Source organism: Scaptodrosophila lebanonensis, unplaced genomic scaffold, assembly GCF_003285725.1.
Source record: "Scaptodrosophila lebanonensis strain 11010-0011.00,11010-0021.00 unplaced genomic scaffold, SlebRS2 tig00000131-arrow-arrow-pilon, whole genome shotgun sequence".
In the NCBI taxonomy this organism is placed as follows: domain Eukaryota; kingdom Metazoa; phylum Arthropoda; class Insecta; order Diptera; family Drosophilidae; genus Scaptodrosophila; species Scaptodrosophila lebanonensis.
This window is the reverse complement of record NW_022060584.1, coordinates 709,630-731,706: the sequence shown is the minus strand read 5'-3', so window position 1 is coordinate 731,706 and position 22,077 is coordinate 709,630. Positions and strand designations below refer to the sequence as shown.

The 22,077-nt window shown below is 36.3% G+C and overlaps 1 long non-coding RNA gene across 1 annotated transcript in view; it reads right to left on the bottom strand.

The window, feature by feature from the left end:
- LOC115629048 overlaps positions 1–20,787 on the bottom strand; it is a 65,385-nt gene extending 44,598 nt beyond the window's left edge. The window contains exon 1 of the long non-coding RNA XR_003995864.1: positions 20,758–20,787. This is a non-coding gene — a long non-coding RNA (uncharacterized LOC115629048). The remainder of the gene's footprint in view (positions 1–20,757) is intronic.
- Positions 20,788–22,077: the final 1,290 nt, after the last annotated feature.

The following is a 22,077-nucleotide window of genomic DNA, read 5'->3' as shown; positions in this document are numbered from 1 at the left end:
CTTTGCCACAGCGTGTGGCATGATCTAGAGGCAGCCAAATGCGTGCGGCCACAATCAGCCAGATGCTGCGACTGCGGCCCTCGAGGCCTTCACGTTCTGAGAGTTCTGTGGTTTTTTATCTTTTAATTTGCTCAGCTCTGTGTGGTGCGGCGTTTTTTTTTTTGCAATTTGTTTTTCTAGGGCTGCGGCCTCAACTTTTGCAACTTTCACAATTTCCACTCACTAAGAGCGTTCTCTGATTTATGTGGGGTGTGTGTTTATTTTTTACAACTGCAATATAACTTGCACAACTTACTAATGTATAAACAATGTTTGTGGTTTATTCGAACACTTTAGTTGGCAGAAGGGACATATAAAACAACTGAGAAAAGCTGGTCTGCAAGTGGCACGAGAAAATGGGAAAGTCAAGCAATATAGTGAGTCCGAACATATTCAGTTTGATTGATTCTTTGACCTCAACAGTCAACAGTCAACTTCCATAGAAATATGTCAACCCAGTTCAAACAAGAACTGTCAAGTCAGCTTCATGTGTCAATGAGGGACAAAACAAAGAGCAGGAATTGTCACTGCAGCTTCTTGTAGCCAGGAGCAATGAACAGGCATCTTTGACTGGTGAAAGGTTTTTGAATATATATTCTTTGTATATACAAAGACTCCGCGACAGCTATTTAAAAAAATACATCTAAATGAGAATTGCACAAATGAAAGTAGACAGTGGGACTGTGCGCTTGAAGAGCCTCAATTGATCAGAAATTTAAAGAAATTAATAAATTTGTTAAAAGTTTCAAAATAGCTCATGTCACCTTAACAGAGGCAGATAAATCATTCTATAACAATGTGGACTTACAGAACCCAAAATAGTGATAAGCAAATAAAACAAAATTTATAAAAATCGGTCTCTCCCAGTAATATCATCTTTTAAGGTTAAATATTTAGTCAATAAAAAAGTGACCAAAAGCTCAAATAAAACTAGACTGACATTACTTTGCATTGTATTTACAAAAGTCGACCTGGCCTTTGGGAAAAGGCACTACAGACTGCGAACTTAAGGAGCCTCTAAATATCATAAATGGTGATTTGTCATGTCATCATAGCGTTTTCTTTTTAGATCGAGCTTTTAGTGATCAGTTTTAGAGAAAACGGGCAATGCTTTATATATTAAGAACTAATGTGCTTAAAATGGCTTTAAATATTAAAGAAATAAAATTATATGCGACATCTAACTAAAGTAATGCCGCGGTGCCAAAATTTTTTAATAGAAGCTGACATTCGTGCTATCCTTTGGCAATCAAATCAACAGAAGATTCTTACGACGAGTCATTCGAAGTGGAAATGCACTATTCAGTACTGGATATATATTCCAGATACTACTTACATTGATACATGGAGCTCATCATAAAGAATTCAAGGAAGTGAAAACAAGATTGATGAAACAAAAAAATTAAATAGTAAATGCATGAACTTAAATTTTAAAATTTCTACATTTTCTTAATAGAAAACTTTTATTTGCCTTTTCATAAGCTTTAAGAACTTACCAAATCAAAATGCCATCGTAATTAAGCAAAAGACCAAATTCAAGTATTCATACAATGGAAAATTGGAAACTATTTTTTCTGGCACCTCTGGGGCATATCTACTTTTTATTGGAATATTATTGTACAATATTTCGATATTTTTATTGTTTCAAATAATAAAGCTTGCTGTCATTTCCAAATTCGAACAAATTTGTCGATATTCTAGTGGATGTCAACGAATTTGAACGAAATCAAAACTCGATTCAAATATCACTATTTAATATTTTAGCAAGTACAAATGGTATACAATTGAATGTAGCGCTAGATCTACAAGATCAATAAGAAACAAGAAATTTATAAACATTTCCTTTCCTTCAATTACGGCCTACATTAATACCCTGGAGTTTAATTTAGCATTTCTTCGTGAAACTGATGAGAAGTTGTTAACTAGATTACTAAGTTAAGCAACTATGATATAAAAATGAGAAATGAACATATTTGTTCAAGTTCAGAAGCTCCGAGAGTGGTATTCCATGTAAACGCTAAGAATAAAAAAAATACAGCAAAACAAAAATCTTAATCTCTAAAAGCAGCGTTGTTAGTTAGTTGTTTTGAAATGGAGCCATTGTTGCTGGAAGTCTGAAAGACCTCACTGAAATTTATGAACGCCGAGAGCGGCCTTCAAAATGTGATATAGTCATTAATCTTTGGGCTCAATTATTCTGTCACGGCGTCAATTGGATGTCAAAGCCCACACAGCCTGCCCTCGCTACTCCCATTAATTCACTCACATCGAGTATTGGGCGCTGTAATACTTGAGTTTTGATTGCCTCATCAGGGCGGCAAATTAAAGACAACTTTATTCGACTACTTGGCTTGTTAATTACAATGGCAATACAATACAAAGAAGCCAAAAGTTTATGAGTAGAAAAACAAAAGTTTTTCTTTTTTTTATGCCACTAGTTATAATTAAGTTTTTACGTCGGCAACGCTTTCCAACTCCAACTCGACTCGACTCGACTATATACCGAACTCTATACCCACACTCCGAGAGTATTGTGTACTTGTATTATCGCCCACCCAGAGCCATACGAGCGACAATTGTCATGTGCGGACACGTGTTTGCTTGTGTTGTTGCTTGTGTTTTTGTTTGCGTTTCCGCTTATTAAGCTGCCAAGTAATAAAAGTAATAAAAATCATAACATACTCGTGCAGGCAACAAGCAACAGTCCAAGACAACTTTCAACACTTTCCTAAGCACGCAACAAAAACACAAACAAACAGCTGTCAGAGAAACAAATTTCTGTGCAACTCATTAAAGCACGCAAGTCACATAAAAAGTTCGTTTCATTCATTCACTCGTTTGTGCATTGTTTGTTATTATTTTGTTGCTTGGCTTTCATTAAAATTAATAAACCATAATGGCACAAAATAATACCAAAACAGTGTTTATATGTACAACGAAGTGCTGATTGTTTGCCAACATAAAAGTCTCGGCCCAAACACATTTGGTGGGTGGCTGCAGTTGCCAAACTCGTCTGCTTTGTCAACTGCCATTTAAGCCGCTTACCCACAATTAGGCATAGCCCCCCCCCCCACCCCTGCTCCGACCCCCCACCACCACACTCACATCACAAATATGGGCAACTGCGTTGCCAACAATTGCGAGCCATCTTTTATGCCCGATGTTGCAATTGCAATTAGCAAATTATTGATAATGGGTTTCTTCAGTATGTGTGCGAAGGTTTTTCGCCATTTCCATCCATCATACAAATATGCAAGCTTTACGTAAGTTTCCCGCTGCCCACCCCTCCCCCAAGCTTTTATTTTACTGCTGCATATACGTACTGTGGAATGCGGTACAGATTTTGTTGTTAAAACAATATGAAAACTACAAAGCGTATTGAATGCGACTAACAGTAAGTAGTTGTAAGAAGAAAATCTGTATTAGGCTGTTGAAGGTGTTCATAATATTACTGTATGTACAGTTAATCATTCAATTGTCAAAGTCGGAAAGCTGTCTTCCACCATTTTCTTTATCTATGCCGTCCATTGGGAATGCTGTAAAATGAATTTCTGTGACCTAAAAGCGCAAAATCTTCGATGGTAGTATATTATGAGAGAACTTCTTTAACTAATTTCTTAATACAAGAGATGAAAATAAAATGTATCTCTTACAAAAATAAATATAAATAAATATTTAAAAAAATATTGAATTAGGAAAAATGAATGCCTAGAAAATAAATATTGCCATCTAGTTTTTTTAATAATTTTAATGTTAAATAAGTAACAAAAATTGCTGTGTTAGGCAGAGGAATTGCCTTATTTTATAATTTTAATGTTAATTAAGTAACAAAAAGTGTTGTGTTATAAAATAAAATACACTTCTTAGCTAATCGAATTGCATGCAAAGGTGCCATCCACAAATCCATTCTTATGTTGGAAACTTAATAATATTGCTATTAAATTACGATCAGAAATAAAACATAAGAAGGTTGTAATAAATGAAACGATAGACAAATCTAAGAGTAGGGTTATAATCATTAGTTATAAGAACTTGACAAAAACATTAATACAGCTTCTTCTTTTCACATCAAACCGATAAGCAAAATTTTACCATACACTTGTAATGCTTATTGTAAGGCGCCCTGGAGAGGGACGACCACAGGTTTAAATGTAAGTAAGGCCAATAATGGCATTTGTAATATAAATTGGTAAGCTTTTTTAAGTTGATAAATCTTTGCCCTACTTTCCTCTGCGATGCCCATTTTTAAATAAATAACTAGACTCTCTGACCGGCACTATTGTATTTTAAATTTGTCCCACTCCTACCCCAGAACACTCCCAGCAAGTAATATAAAATTACATTTAAACCATTTGTACTCAACAATGGACTTTTTGCACAATATGGCGATCTCGTACCCCATGGTGCTGCGGCCTATTTGTTGGTTGTGGGTCGTGGCGTGGGTTGGGGGCATATGCGTGGGTGCCTTGGTGTTGCTGCCGCTCAAGTGTCGCGCTTATTTTCAACGGCTTGCCGGTTGCTTCACAGACGCGTAGTTCCGTTTCTCGTCGTCATCGTCATCGTCGTTGTCGTCGTCGTTGTCGTCGTCGTCGTCATGAACATCATCGTTGGAAACGCTGTTGTCATTGTCGCTGCGTTTTTCACTCTGCATTCGTTTCACCAAAATGGGTTTGTGAACTTTGCCGTGTAATTTGTGTGCATTTGCGCTCATTAAAGACGCTTTTAAATGCATGTGTATTTCAACATTTCAACATTTCGATAAAGCATATTGCATTTTAAAAACAACTTGGCAGAAATTTGTTCAAAAAAGTGTTGTTCAGGCATTCAAAGTAAGCTGTCATGCTTATTTAGGTTGTTTAAACAACACCTATTAGTGACTTAATATTTCAACATTGGTGTGGTGTTGATGAGCATTTTTAAGGAATTTGCAAGAAACTTTGTCATGGAAAATGTAACCTTTGTGAAGTGAAACATGATTATTTCAATTTTATTTAACGCTTGGCGTCACTTTCTGATCGCTGCTCAATATAAATAATCTATTAACTATCTGTCACTACATACTTAAGTAGTTGCTGATAATACAAAACATTGTAAGAGCATTTCCATAAAGTTATATTTTTTGACGAAGAGAAGCTTAGCTTGGACTGACCTGACTTCTGGTAAAAATACTATACTGTGGCGACATATGGAAATGGAGAATCGATAAATATTTAGCATCTTATTCAATTAAATTATGAGTCGATTAACAGCTAGTTAATTTGTTGTTAAGCGGGCTTTCTATCATAGTTGTCATATATTAGTAAAACACAATATACATATACTTATTAGTATTTAACAGAAATAGACTGTTAGAAGTAAATATTCTAACTGATATTTGTCACATTCCGGTATCAACTTTTAATAATAATATCAATTTAAATACTCCGCACAGTTCAATGTGCCAATAAATTCAAAATAAAAATACTTCTACTTGTACATAAAGCACAAAGTACGTAAAAATACAATGAAATGCTTGCTTAATTGATATTTAAATATTTGTATTTTATCAAATTAAATTTTCATCGACTCTTAGCATCACAATCGACTGCCGGCATTGCTTTTTAATTTTGAAATTATTTTAAAATATAGGAGAAGCAGTAACTTCCCATGTGCCAGAGCCATGTTCATTCTTCGGATTTTGTGCACTCGTTTCCGTTGCTTTTCCTGCTAGGAGCTTTCCAGATTTATTTATGCAGCAACAACACGTCATAAGAGTTTGACACACTTGGACACTTTAATGGATTTTATAGCAGCATTGAACGAAATTTGGTCTGAAATCTGCCAGTATTTCTTATTAAATTGATTCTCTCACCCACCTCAAGCCGAACTTTGTGCGCTTTCTTCATTTCCGCTCTGCACTTTAGGGTGGCTGTGCTGCCACTTGACTGCCGCCTTGGCCACTCTACTGGCTTGTCATGTGGCTGTCAAACGGAATTCCTGCTGTATTTTTTTGTTGAATATTCAGCCCGCCCTCCACCGCCTCTCATAAATTCTAATTACACACTTGCACAAAAAAGGAAGGGTGTCAGTAGTGACAGGAAAAGCTGGGACAAGGGTCTGCCACCGGACACAAGATAGCGTGGCGTGAAAATTAAATTAATTACGAAAATACTTGTGAGTAGGGGGCTCGAGCAGATATTTCATAATATTCATAATGCCAGAAGGGGTTGTGCAGCTAATTAGATCTTAATGCCATCTGGCAGCGGCACAAAAGTGCAATGTTACGTAATATACTTCTAGTTGGCCAATGGGGAGCGCGCTGCCTACTTGGAACTTGGCCAGGTTACCTTTTATGGCTAACAGCCGGTGCTGTTGCTATTAACATAATTTTTCTATATTATTTCATATGATGGTTATTATGATTATTATTATTATCATTATTTGTGCCTTGTTTAGCTCAGCGACGTGCGCGCGTCAGTTTTTGACGTCAACATCGTCGTCGGCGTCGTCGTTGTGGTCGTTGGCATGACCTCGCGTACCGCCAGCGCCGTTGGCCAAAACCGGCTCCGGCTCCGGCTTTTGGCCATGCGCTAGAAACGTTGCCAAAACTAAGCTGTCCAGCGCGCTTTGTTGTGGTTGCTGCCACTTTTTTTGTTGGCCGGTGTTCTCTTCTTTTATATATTCTTTTTTTTTTGGTTCTAATTAAATAACATGAAACAGGGTGTTAACGATGGGGGATACATGATACTTCTTTTGTGGCGAAACGTGATATCATTATGGGGAAATGTTTCGAAACAATGTAAAGCATGTTCTCAGAGCCAACTGATATTTGTCATAAAAGACAGTCTTTTGTGTTAACCCGAAGCGAGCTCTGGCACTTAACTGCCGAGCTTGAACGGTAGGTGGTAGTTTAGAGCGATAGGTTTTTAATGGTTTTAGAATCTGAATAGAAATGCCTTCATTAAGACTTCTTTCTTCTCATTTTATGGCCGCTGGCCAAAATTTACTCCAATTATAAAACAGATTGTAAGCAAGTTTAACAGCAGGAAGCCAGAAACTTGTTACGGTCAATTATATTTCGATACTCTAGGCCTTAAACTCATTTCAAAAGCTATGCCAAAAGCAGCTTTTTTCGTCTGCATTTCAAGCGAAACTAATACAATAGAAATTATATAAGAAAATTGTTAATTTCCTCAGTTCATTAACATAATATTCCAATTTGTATATCTCATTCATAGTACAATAAATAATAGCAATTGCTTACTGAACATTGCTTCTAGATTGCAAAATATTTGCACAGCTTTATAACTATCGTGTTTTCATTGATCTCAAAATGGTATTTTTAAAAGGAAATCTCAAAGTTATGAGCCTCTATGTCATCAAAATATAATCATTTCAATGTTATACATAGAATTGATATGTATTGGCCCTTTTCCTTGGCTTAAGTAGCTATGTGTAAAGACCCTTTACATCATCCTTTTTTAATATAAAGTTCCCTTTCGTTTTAGTTCCAGACAATTATTTCATCCTCAGGCTTCTCAGGAAGCCTCGTTACACCTTTTACCAAACATTGTAGGTTGTAGGTGAATGAATAAATGCAGACAAGTCTGGAATAATAACTGACTGACGAAGATATCTTAAGAGACTTTCCGGCTGGTTGATGCTAGACTCATGTGGAACCGGACCATCTGCGAATATAGGGATCCTGTATTCTTCCTTCTTTCCTTCGGGCTTCTGATGCGCAACCATGCATAGATACGGACCCAGCAGCGCTGAAAGAACTCAGAGAAAGCCAGTTCAGGCTTGCTCGGAATTGAGAGATCTCTGCTGTGGTGGGGCTACTAAGTGCCTGACTGGAGCTACTGAGATGGGGGAGAGGAGAAAAGCCTTATAGCGCCTCCTTTGGCACTGTCTAAATCACAAATCCCAAGTTCTCTTGCAGACAAAACAAAACTGTAGTTCGTAAAAGTGGCATCGGGTGGCTAAAAGCGCAATAATAAAACTAAAGCGGATTAATTGGCATCACAATTGATCTTAGTAGTCATGAGTGTAAGGCGTAAGTAAAGCTCCGGCCATATCTACCTGACCTAATCTAACCTAAGACCTGATGCTGTCTGAACCTGAACTGAATCTTGCAAAAACGATGTCCTTTCATTAATCATCGACGACAGATTGTTTTATTAAAAGTCTTTTAAGTATCATGCTTTTTGTATGGCTGATATATTGATGGCATCCTACAATTGCATTTTGTAAAATAATGCTGTGCTGTGTTGGTCATCGAATTTGTTGTTTTAACTTAACTGAAAGGCATACAATTCACGTTTTAGATATTGCATTTTCAGTCTAGATTTTGAAAACTAGTTAAATAAACACATTTCGTACCTTTCCCTTAAATTGTCATTCATTTTTCGCATCAATATTCATTAGGCTATGCAGCAAATAGTTTATATGCCTGCAGCCTCTTATGAATTTCCATAAATAAATCGCTTAATTTAATAGTAACAATCAACATAAAGTGAATATAGTATATATATATATAAAAAAATGCACCTTTGACTTTACTTAAACCTTTATATGGTAAAATATTTATAGATAAATTGTATTTTTATGAACGAGTACGCTGGAGATGCCATTAAATCAGCATATTCAAGCAGCTGTTTATCCGATATTTTATTGCCACCATTAACACGAATTTTCAACGCATTTCCGCTCCCTGCACGTGTCAATGAAAATAATTTCAATTTATTATGCGCCGAAATCTCCCCGAGCACCAGCATACTATATAGTATGTTACGTATACGCCACGTTAGCCCTGCCAGCTACCAAGCGTAATATAAATATATGTACGTGTATGTGTAAACATGCCACGTCCGTCATGCCACGGCTCGAGCGCCGCCCCCTGCTGCGCGGCGATTCATATCTTCTGTGCTAATTTGCAGCTGAATAGCGCCTCTAATGCCGCGCCACGAGCAACAATGCAACAATGCAACGTTGCGGGGCTCGTGGTGCACCATGACGTGACGTGACAGTAATTAACATAATAATCTATTTTGTGGCTATCCAAAGAAAGTCTCAGTCGCCCGAGAAGCCCCGACTGCGTCGCCTGTTGCGCTTTGAGCGATGGGCTGGGTCTGGCCTGCATTTCGGGTTAACTAGCTGGGCGTTTGCGGGTTAAGCTGCCGGCAGGCAACGTCACGACTGCCATTGTACGTGCCTCCAGAGTGGCGTTTAGCTTAATGGCATATTGAATGTGAAGCTGCAGTGAAATCCGAGCAATAGCCAACCAACTTACAGCCAACTTATTTGCAGCGCTGTGTGCAACAATTTTCCATTTTCTGACAGCTTCGTTTAATATTTTGATGTTTTGTTGGCTTTAACACTTGACCCTCAAGCTCTGCCAAGTACAAACAATTACCGACCCCAAGCTCGGATCTGGCCAAACGCAGCATGCGTGTCAAATGTTTTTCAATTTTATTTTTTAATGACCGCCATTCTGGACGTCGCAGTCGTGGATGCCCACCAATACCGCTGCCCTTGCACAGTCAGGCAGATTACAATTCTGCGATCCCAAACATAAGGGCTCTCCTATCCCACAATGGCAGTTAACTTTAATCTGATGTCGACTTCATTTGATTTAATCCAAATGTTCTCCACAAACGTAAAACTTTGTGTGTACATTTTAAATGAATGAATGAATTCCTTCGTGTTTGGAAGCTGTAGTAACTTCAATTCAGAACTCAATTTTGTTCGCTTTATTGGACTCAAGCATTGAAAAACAACTACTAGACTTGAAATTCCTACACATCACACTTATATTTAATTTCAAAAATTGAATTACTTAGTTAAAGCGAAGTTTGTTCTAAAAAAGAGTGAAGAATTTCCAAGACAGATTAAAATTTTAAGATCAATGCGGATTAAATCTCGTCTAAAAATAGCATAGGTACTATATGTTTTATAGTATCGGTGGAATTGTTGTTATGAAAATGGTATTTTTATTTTGTTTAGATCATCAAATGGGTGGCAAATATGTTTAAATAGTGTTCAACGTTAAAAAACTAACGGAATTTCACAATGATGTTACTTTGATTTTAGTCTGCAACATTGGGGGGAAAGAAAGGGCTGATCAATTTTGTAGTAGCAATTGAACCCAAACTACAACAGTTGGAGAGGTGGAATTAAAGCACAATACAATTAGTTAGTTCCAGTTCAGCTTAGTTTTGAAACCACTGTGCTTGGCCCTCAGTCAGCAAATGGGCGACAATGGCGCCCAACGGCGCATGACCAGCAACAGAAAAAGCCTCGCCATGTTCATAGTGTGTTTTATGTGAATTTAAACTGCCATTAAATAAAGCAGACAATGTCGTGCCTGGGCCCCAAAAAGTGCACCAAGTGCAACGTTAAATGTGTGAGCAGAGAAATTGAAAAAATTAAATTTGTGGCTTTAAATTAATTTCCACAAATTCAAAATTTAACGTGCACATTTTTTGGCGCAAGCTTTTACAACTTTATTATGGCAAGCCAATGAAACAAAAATATATAGTATAGACAATATTTTAAAAGTCAATTTGCATTTGGCAGCTGAAGGCAAAACACTGAAACATAAAATAAACAACAATGACAAGAAAAATGCGCCAGAGTCTGTGGCGGCACAGTCTTTTGACTCATGAGATGGTGATGGTTGAGGCTGCGATAATGGGGCTTCCTGTCTTTTGGTCTTCGTTGTCGTTGTCGTCGTCGTCGTCGGCTAGGGTCGTAAACAATTTGGTGGCTTCAGTAGCCACAGCCACAGCCACTGCCACTGCCACAGCCGCAGCCACAGTGGCGACAGAGGCGGAATTGATGACGCGAACGATGTTCGCCTCAAGTGTGGGAAAAATTGTGTGCTGATGGAGCTGATGGGGCTGTGGGGCTGTGGAGCTGTGGGTGCGTGCCTGGGCTGTGGGAAAACTCGCGAGTGTGCTGGCGTTTGGCATATTAGAAATTTAATTAAAATGGTGACCTTGTTGCGTTGTTGCTCTTTGTATCACTTCCGCCTCTCAAATTGGCCAAATTAATAAAAAAGCACGGATGAGTGTGAAAAGCGTGGCATGGCAAAGTGTTGACCGAAACTTGGGCGTTAATTGCTGCAACAAGACGTCCCACAAAAAAGTTTCGGCACGGCCTGCGAGCAATTACAAAAAGCCCACAAAAGGTAGCAAAAGCTGCATGCAAAGGCGAAACGTTTTACAAACTGGAGCAGATTCTTGTGCTGCTTTATCGCAAAAGTTGCGGAGAGAAAAACTTTGTTGGCCAGACTTAAAGGCCATAAACGACATGACCATAACTACAAAAAAAAAGAAACATTCTGCAGCAAGTGCCCAAAATTCCTGGGCGTAGTGCGAAAGCTGTGCTGGCTTTCAACAGCAGCTGTCAGGCAACGAGGAGTACGGCAGCTGTCGATCTGCATAATCATATCGTAGAGGCGGCAGAGTACAGTTACTTACGGCCAGAGGCTGCCAGGAATTGGTGGGATAACGACGGTGGCCATTACTGCCTACTGGAAGGCTTTGCAATACCCTAGGAGCCAAGGAAGGTGACTAATCTATGGGGCACGGGCAGTAAGCAGTTGATGAGGCAACAACAAGAAAGAAGGTTTCAATTAGCAATTGAAGCTGTCTTTTTTTTTGTTGAATTAATTTAGTTAGTTCTTTTTTCTATATTTTGGAACTATAACTTCAATTGTCTAGTAAACTTTTCTACTAAAATTGAAAATAAATACAAATAGAAGAGTTCAAGTGGCAAATGTCTTAAAAATAGCAAATTCAAATATACATTTCAATCTAAATATAAATATTTTTAAAATAAATTGTAGGAGCCACATTCGAAATAAATATAAAGAAATGTAATTAAATCCCTACCATGCAAACGTTTTTAATTTACCGGCATAGACTCTGTCCAATTCATGGAAGACTTCATTTATGATGAAGGCCTCGTTCGTTACTTATTTGCTCAACAGAATTTGAAAAAACCCTATTTTTGAAAATAGGAGATAAGAGAGCTTGGATTTGAGTTGGCTGGAAAATTGAATTTTTATTAGATAAAGGAATGAGCGAGACATGAAAATTTGCTATACTATATCGTTCATGGGGCTATGACAGTTTTTTTTATATTCAAATCAATCCAAGTCTGAGTATTGTAGATTTATTTAGTCGAATCTGGCGAGTTCAAGGCTTGATTTCACATTTTATTTGGGAGAAACTGTTGGATTTCAAGCTTTGCATTTTTTTAATATACTCGTCTCGTGTGAGGAAGTTTTGATTCGTTTGCTGGCACATCTACAGCCATATATATAAACATATATATATAAGAATTAAATTCCGAAACGCAGTTCCACAATTGCAGTTAAAACCTTTTTCCTAAAGAGATGTATGTTGCTTACCAATTGGTTAAATCTATGTTTTGAATATTGGAAGAGTACCGAGTTCGCGACTTTCGAATGCAAATAGTCGTACGTATGTATATTTCTCTTGTTTTGTAGCTGCAGGGCTAAGCCTTTGCTGCTTAAAGTAGAACCTGAGAAAATGATAGCAAGGCATTGTTGGTTGACTGCCTGACGGACTGGCTGACTGGTGTGCAGATTGAGTGTGTGAGTGACTGACTGACTGACTGCTGCACTGAGTGTTAGACAATGAGACGCACAAGCTGGCAGGCAAAGCGGCTGACACAAAAAGGCAGCAGACAGAGAGACAGCGACAAAGTTATTCGGATTTGTTGAGGCAGACAGTCGGGGCTGATTGACTTGCTGACTTAGTTGCCAGCCAGAAAAGACGCTCAATGATTGTTGCCTCACTGACTGACTGACTGACTGACTGACTGACTGACTGACTGAGCGCAGACGTGAGTGCAGGCATAATTGAATGATTGAGTGCATTCAGTCGCCAGTTAATGAACATATGCAACTGTCTTCATATGCAAAACTCTCTGCTTTCCGTTAGTCGTTAGTCTAGTTGAGCCGTCACTGCGTTTGTCTCTCCATCTGGCCGTCCGTCCCTCAGTCAAGCAGTCAGTCCATCAAGTTAGCAAACTAGCAATTTGCCAGCAATTTTCGCACATTTGGCCAACTGCAGCTGAAACCAGAAAAAGAAAAATAACTTAGAAAACGCTTAGTTGCTTTCACATTTGCCACAACAACAACAACAAAATCCATCGCACAAGCACCAACAACAAACAGTGTTAGCATACGACTGTGCTCTGCAATTACGTCGGTTTATGAAACGTGCGCCTAATTAACTGGGCGTTCTCTACTTACTTTCGGGCTGCCACTCCAATTAATTTTAATTAAAACTCTGCGCCACGATGTCCAAAAAATAAAATAACTGTCAGTTCAAGTCAAAAAGAAGGAGTGTGTGTGTATATCTTTTGTAATACCCTATAACCCAAGGGTGAATGGCATGCTAAAACATTTGTAGTCCTACCCTATCTGAGATAAAGGAGGCGTGTCATAAGAAAAGAACCGATTGTCCATTTATTCATGGGTCCGTTCATTCGTCCGATTGTCTGTCGGAATGAACATCTATATACTCTAAATAATAACAACTAAGGCCTCCAAACTGGGCATTTACTTGTAGTTTATTAAAATTTGATATTACCCCAATACAATTGTTTTTAAATAAATTGAACATATTCTTCATTATTTATTTTATTAATTTATTTTCATTTTATTCAATTATTTATTTAATTATGCATTTATTTTTAATTCAACACAAATATTTATTTCAATATTTATTGAATTGTGTTTTAAAATTTTTATTTTATTTATTTGTCTAACTAATCATTACATTTTTAAAATAATCCATTTGATTAAATTTTTCATTTATTATTTATTCAAACATTTTAAATATTAAATGTTTGTTTATTTATTCATTATATTATTTTCACCTTTAATTATATATTTAAATATTTCAATAAAATATTTAATTTATAATTTATCAGAACATTTTGAATATTAAATGTTTGTTTATTTATTCATTCAATTATTTCTTTCTATCATCAATTATTTAAATATATATAATAACAAAATATAATAAATATTTGAACACCATTTAAATATTTTATATTTTATTTATTTATATATTTATGATTTCAAATATTTAATAAATTAATTAAGTTAATTAATAATTGAATTATTATTACTATCACCATATTGTTATTCATTATATAATCATTTTTAATATATACTAAACTATTTTCCTATTATTATAAATATAGAAAAGCCTTAAAACTAGTTTTAAGTTGTGTAGACTAAGGCCTCAAAGTTACTGATTAAACCTCAATGCGGAATTCTTTTAAACATTCCATTTTATTTTGTGGTCTGTTAGACTGCGCTGCAGGGTATGCAAGAGTCGGATCGTGTATCTATACTATTCGGCGGCTTATTGTCCCGCTCTTATCATTTATAACAATAAAGAGGCAGCAACAACAAAAAATAAGGTAGGAAAGCTGTGCCTTTTTATTGCATTTTTATGGCTGCTTAGATGTGTTTTTGGGTTCACTGCCTTTTGTTTCATTTTTGGGCCGAGCACCAAGGAAGCAAGAACCACTGACTCATGTTGCTGTTGTTGTTGTGGCTTCATGTCTGCAATTAATCACAAAAACTGTTCGCAAGGTGCAAAAGTTGCGCAAAACAAAACCGCAGCAAGTTGCCGCAGAATGACGCTATCGTGGGTTTTATTGTTGTTGTTATTATTCCTATAACACGTATGGCAATACGCACTTCCGTTTCCGTCATATCTGTCTGCGATTCTGTATATACATACGTATGTGTGTGTGCGTCTGCAGACAACGCCTTTTGTAATTTATTTTTTTGTTATTTGTTTGCTCAGCAGCGTGCAAACAAATAAAAAGATCCAAAATCAAAACTTTTTATTGCCCTCTCTTTGTGTCTGTCTGCTGAGTGTGTATGTGTATATGTATGTTTGTGTGTGTGGTGGGCGTGTCGTTCTTCTTTTTTTTTTTGTTGTACTATACATTTATTTTTTACACGCGCACAATTTTTGTGATTTATGAGGCGCAAAACCAACAACAAAACACTTCGTCGGACCCACAAAGGCGACATAAATGCAGACAAGTTGGCGAGACGTGTTGGACACAGCAGCGCAGGCAGCTGGGGACGAGCGAGGCTTGAAACTAGAGTGGTGGAGCATCGGAAAACGAGGATAAATAGAAGCCCCGGAAATTCTACAACGTGAAGCATAAACTCACCCGCTCATAGCAATTATAATACTGTCTTTATAAGCAAAAATTGCATACAATATTTTTTATGATTTTCGTATTCTTATTGTTTTATTTTCCTAGCTTTTACAAAGAGTAGAGCGTTTTTTGCCTTTAAACACAGAACCTCTATTAGACCTTAGATTAATTTCAAATTGATAATTCTGATAACATCGTGGATTCCATTCATTTTTTCGCACATTGTTTTTAGTAATGGCAGCAACATTTATTCAACATTCATTAAAACCTAAACTATATCATTAGTTCAACTGTAGAAGTAGGCTTTTGACAAAAATTTGCAAGCCAGTTTGTTTGTGACTCATACTCATCGAATAATGACTTCATGATTTATACGCCTTTTAAGGTTTTATTGTTTCCTCCATTAACAAAAGAATATATTCTATTTTACGAACCTGGGCTCCGTTAAAAGTTCTCGAAAGAGAGGAGACTTCCTTTGCTATATACATAAAATTGGGAGTATTATAAGCTTCTGTCGGCAGAATATTAACCTAAATGTTTTCAATTTGGTGATTAAAGGAATTATTTCTAGCAGCATGACCATTGCATAGTTAGGCTTATTTTATTCAAATATATTTATGTGTATTGAAAATTTGGACAGATGGAAACTTTCAGTGGAAAATATCATAGAAAAAAATCATTGTTAATTGTTTGGGCTTTATAATATAGTCAGCTATATAAACAGTCAGCTGTTTATAAAATATCAGTTGAAAACAAAATCAAAAATATCAAATCAAGTTAACTTTTATTTTTAATACTAATAAAAGAAATTCAATAATATTTTATTGATTCCAGTTTTTAAGGGGTATAAAAGGTAGGATAAGTTCGAATCTATGAAACAAACAGAAGCTTCCTGGAAGTTCTCCCAATATATGTATATAGGAGTACATTTATGATCAGGATGACAAGACTAGTCGATAAAGCGATGTCCGTCTGTATGAACGACAAGAACTCAGTAAAAATAAGAACTAGAGTAACCAAACTTGGTATCCACCTTTCCTTAAGCAATAGGCAGAAAAAGTTAATGTTTTTTTTTCTGATGCACCCTCCATTTTCCCGATCTTGGTGATTTTAAATAATGCCCGCCCGATCTCAGCTTTCCATTATTATTCTATTTACATAAATTTAACTAAGAATTCATCCTAAATTATAGGGTGATGTTCATAGCAAGAGCAACGAAAGCCTTTAGTCTGGGTGTTAATATATGTATTGGTCTGTGCGAGTAGTTTATTTGGAGGGGAACTTTTGAAGAAGGTACATTGATTTCATATGAATTGACAGTGATTGGTAACCTGTTCTAACCATAGAATACTAGAGTACTAGCATTATAGTATGGAGAGAGCGGTGAGGATGAATCGTTGAATAGGTCGAAGTGCAAGTTTTGTTTTTCGAGATGAATTTGTTGTTTTGTAATAGTACGTGCGTTGTGGATTATAAAATTGGTCGACCAGGCGAACTGACGCGAACGCGACGCCAATCTTCCTATGAGTAAGATCAGTTACATCATTTGTCTGGTTTTAAGTTCCACATAATCATTTCAGAGTTTGCATTTAGTAAATATTTTAATTATATTCAGCACAACTTATACACCTTCCACTAATGTACCAAAAAAAAGTAATGTTTCGAACTGTTATACAGGGTTATTTGTCTTCAAAACTGTCAGCTCCAATATGTTGATACTTGACCCCAGTCTCAAAGGGGTCCCAAGTGGAGCAATTCAATTGAATAATCTCTTGAAATAAAATGCAACAACTTGACGATGACTCCTCGGGCGACGCATGCCACACTGCTGGCCACTCGAGCCGCCAACTTCAATAAACCTCAACACTTAATTAATAAAGACATACCACGTAATTGTTGATTTTGTTGTTGTTGGGCATTTTTTAGCTTTTGCATAATTAAAGGCACGCTTTCAACGCGCTGTCAACTGCAATCATCGACCGTCTGTCTGGCCGGCCATCAGTGCGGGCCAACACTTGTTTTTCTTTCTTTTCCATTTCTTGCTTCTTTTTTATCAATTTATTGTACGCATTGATTTTATGTTCCATTTTTATAACTTGATACGACATAAATCCGGGCATTTCTTGCTACTGTTGCTGCTTTCATGGTTGCTTTTTATTGCTGCTGCTGTTGTTTGGCGTCAATTCGGCCCCTGGGGTTCGGATACGGGCTCAGTCCGGCCATTTATAGCCGAAGCGCGTGTTATGTTTTCACACATAAACAACTGTAATTATTATATTGAACATTAGCCGACCTATTTGTCTGTCATTAGGGGGGCATTATGCTAATCAGAGGCTCGGTCGGCCAGGTGTTGAGCCGACGACACACAAAGTCTACAAGCAAAGCAAGCAAAGCAAAGTTCCTGCGGTTGATTTAGCTCTGCTTCAAGTGACATGCAATTATTTATACATTACCCAGAGTTCAAATATTTGCAGACAGACAATGTGACAACTTGAGAGCTAAGAGCTAAGACAAATAACAACTTTTTCGTGCATTGCGTATACGCCGCGTATTTTGCCAGGCTTGAGAGAGGGATGGATATCTGTGCGTAAAAGTTTTATGTGCTGGCACTCACTCGTATAGGCACAGTCTTTGGTAAAAAGTTAATCAATGTGCGCTAAAGAAGAATGGGTAAGTTTTTCACGTAACTATTGATCCTGACCTTAAGTTGTAAGGTCAGGAAACAACAAACTTTGTAGACTAAACAGGGACTATTCTTTTTAGATAAAAAATAAACATTTCTTTCTATTGAAAATAGTTAAACTTTTTAAGTGGAATCTTTCAAGAAAAGTAACTTATTCATATCTCATTGCCTTTAAAATTATAATTAATAGAAACATTGGTAAAGGTAAAATAATTTAAGTACGATAAGCGGCTTAGTCGGCCTAATTTCATTTGATTTTTTTATCTTAAGTAGAATCGTATATGTTTTACTTTTATTTCAGAAAATAAACATCAAACCCTAGTTTTTTTCTCAAAGTGTAAATTAATAACTTCTCTGTTTATTATCTGTTCTACAACATTTCATTATTATATCAATCTAAAAATGGATATTGAATATAATGAGAAAGTTACAGTGGGAGCCACTGTATGCATGTTGTCTGAAGTAAACTTTACAGAGTCTAATAACAGCTGATTGATAGATTAAAACTAAAATCAATCAACTAAAACCAATAATAGTTTTGAACTAAAATATAGAGCCTACAGTAGAGTTTCCTTAACACTATATTTGTCTTTTTGCTACAGTAAACTTATTTGATATATTCTTTTTAAAGCCTGTCTAATACGACCCAATCTTTTTAGCTGATAATTAAATAAAAGAATCGCTTTATTGATAAGCTATCCATTGTAATTCAATTTATAAGACCTGGTAAAGTAAGGTCAACAGACAAAGGTCTTTGAAATTTAACATACGTGGATATATACATACGAGTACATATTTTCATTCTATTTATGAAAGAGTCAGAAATTGTTTGCAAATTGTTCTTTTAAAGGGCGGCCTTCAATTTGCACACTTGAAACCCTTATACGATTTCAAACTCTGTTTTCATCTCCTATATTTCCAAAGTTCATCGCGTTGTACAAAAATTTTTTACCAACATTCGCACTGATGCTAGAAGTTGCGAGCGTTTGCTCTCTAAGTTCCTATGCGGCCACGTATTAGCTAGCCGGGAAACAATGCCAGTTTCCTTTTGTCGGCATTGGCTTGCATTTGGCGAAGCGAGTCCCGTGCTTTCAACACGCACGTTCATATCCGTCCGACGCCAGTCACGCAGCAAGGCAACAATCTATCAAAGGATCCGCATTTGTGCGTGCCTTCAATAAGCAACGCCCTAATGTATGCTATACTCTGCGAGTAAGTCCTACAAACACACTCACACGCAGGCAACCAGTGCTCGTCACAGAGTCAATCAACGGAGGCAGAGGTAGGACAAAGTGAAAGCTGTCAGCAGACACTGGTTGTGCAGGTAGCAGCTGCTGATAAGCGGGCATACCACTCATCCATCCACCTGTTCCATCAGCCATTTGCTGTATTTCCCTCCCACACGCACGCACTTACACTCTGCGCTTTGTATACCCTGTATCCGAAACATGAAAGTGTATGCAAAGAAGTTTGAAAAGTGTGTAACAGGTAGTAGGGGCCTGGCAGACTACAACTACGCAGATGCAAAATCAGCATTACGAAATGACACGAAATTAGCACGAAATTCGTTTGACTTTCCGTTTGTCTGACTGTCTGTCTGTATGACCATCGATCGCTTCTAAGCTATAATAGCTAGGGAGACCAAACTCTTCATGTACGCTTGTCTTACTTAAATGTAGACTTAATTTATTACAAATCATTTATGATGTGTTTTTTATAGCTGCCATAGGAACTATCGTTAAGACAACAATTTTGAAGTATTTATTCTATTTATTCTGGTATTAGAACCAAATATTATCATTTCCTATTCTGAAAGCTTTATTTAAATCGTATGACTATATAATTTTTTAACGAAACTCGGTATTCTTGGGTTTTTTATAAGTGCAAAAGGAACAATCTGTACAAAGTCACTCTTAGTTGAACCAGTTGCTTAATTATTCCGATATGACAGTTCTATTAAGAACAATAAATATAACTTTATAAAATTTCATAATTACAAGGTATACAAGAGTCGCATATTCGCAATATTCGTACTTTTGCGCTGTCTGTGTGCGTTTCCTTTTATGTCTGATCGCATTTCTGGGCATAATTTCGCTTCACTTGTTGCTGATAAGCATTTCAACATGTTAAAAGCAAGGCCGAAGGCCTCGCCAAATTCAAATATATGGCCTACCTACAGGCGTGAAATTTATGGAATTTGCTTAGCGCTTTCAAATTTGAGCAAACATTTAAATGGCGCCATAAAATCACTTAAGTGTATTTTCTGCTACATGCGCGTCCCATATTTACGGGCTCGTATACGCAATGCCAGGCACGCACACACATTTCCACAAGTCCTGCAATGCCCGTAACCCTAAGCCAAACATCCAATGCACATTTTCCATGCAGCACATGTCGAGGAAACAAAACCAAAGGAAAAACCACAGCAAACAAATGTACATACATATGTACACTCGTTGTGTGTGTAGGCCTTTTTCCAGTGGAAAAAAGAGGCCAGCAAACACAGCTCGTGTTTGCCATAATGGCGCAACAAATCCTGCGAGAATATCCTGCCGCACATTTTGCAATTTCTATGTGCGTTCCTTCGTTCATTCAGCCGCTCTGCGGAAGAGGCATCTACTTGTATGACAAAACGGAGGCTAACAGAAAGCCATACTCGTATTAAATTCGTTATAAATTAAGATTGATACAAGCTACACCCTGGGGATCACACGAGCTGTGGTCTGAGAACCCCACATCGCCATGATGTGGGTTCTCTGCCCAGAAGCTTAAGGGCACAACTATGTACACACTTACAAGTATATCCATTTCATCATTTGCCAACTTACCCCTTGTTCAATGCTGCCAGAAACGTTAACTGCAAAGAGTTAGAGAGAAGAGAGGGGGAAAACTTAGTAACTAAATCAAACATAGAGTGATATATACTTTTTAAAAGTTTTAAGTAAATTCGTTCTGATTATCGTTTAAAATGTCAAAAAAAGACAGACAAATACTCGTAAATAACTTGTAAGCTCTTACGATAACAATTAGTTTATAGATTTGATATAAAATTTTATAAAAAATTACGTTTGAGCAAAATAAATCAATATTTTTAGTTTATATATTCATAAATGTCGGTTACACCGATTCATACTTGGGCTTATTGAGAACATTAAAAAGAAGTCCTTTGTCAATTCTTGATATCTCGATTTATTTAAGTAATATAATTTCAACCCCCATAATTTAATATTCATGCAATTACTAACAATAAAGCGACATCACCAATACGATTAGATAAAGCAGTTAATATACCAGCATTATAAGATTTAATATTTTGAAAATAAATTACTAAACAAACCAAAGCTTTTATTAAAATGGAATTTAAAAGGCATCCACAAAACGGCAACAATTCATAAAGCTGAACCGAACAAATAGGACCAAAATCGACTAACACAATACTTATTTGTCTTAAAATCAAAAAACTGTAAATGAATTTTAAATTAAATTTAAAGAGTAAACGCTTAATAATTGAAAATAAAGTTAATTTAACAGATAAATAACTAATATTCAAGACGCAAGAATATCATCAAGATTGGGATGTTGTTGGGAACGCTACATTAATAAAATTAATTGATAAAACAAGATTTTAATATTAGTTCTACGTATTGTTACTTCTTTTTAATATTTTCTAAAAACTCTTTAATATTTGAATTTATATATTAATGCAGATGTTGAATAGGAAGGTTATTTATACTTCCACGTTGTATTACATACATACTTGTATAATCAATAAATTCCATTTAATATGTAAACATGAAATGATCTGAAACTGTACTGTGTTTTCAATTAAGGGAATATAAACGGAGTTTTCACAACTAAATATTTGATATATCAAATATTAATGGAAGCTGATTAACCAAAGATAAAATAAAAATTTCCAATATCTTTTGGATTTGGTTAAAGTAAACATTTTCTGATTTAAATCACTTAAGTATAGACTTTAATTTAATCAATCTTATCGTCAAAAATGTGATGTCAAAGTAGAAGGTAAAACTTACGAAGTCTTAAATGATAAGCCTATATTTAAAAGAAGTTTTTAATGTAACTTCAAGCATAGCAAGTAATAATTCTACAATTATAAGCCTAACCGTTTTACTTGTATATAAAAT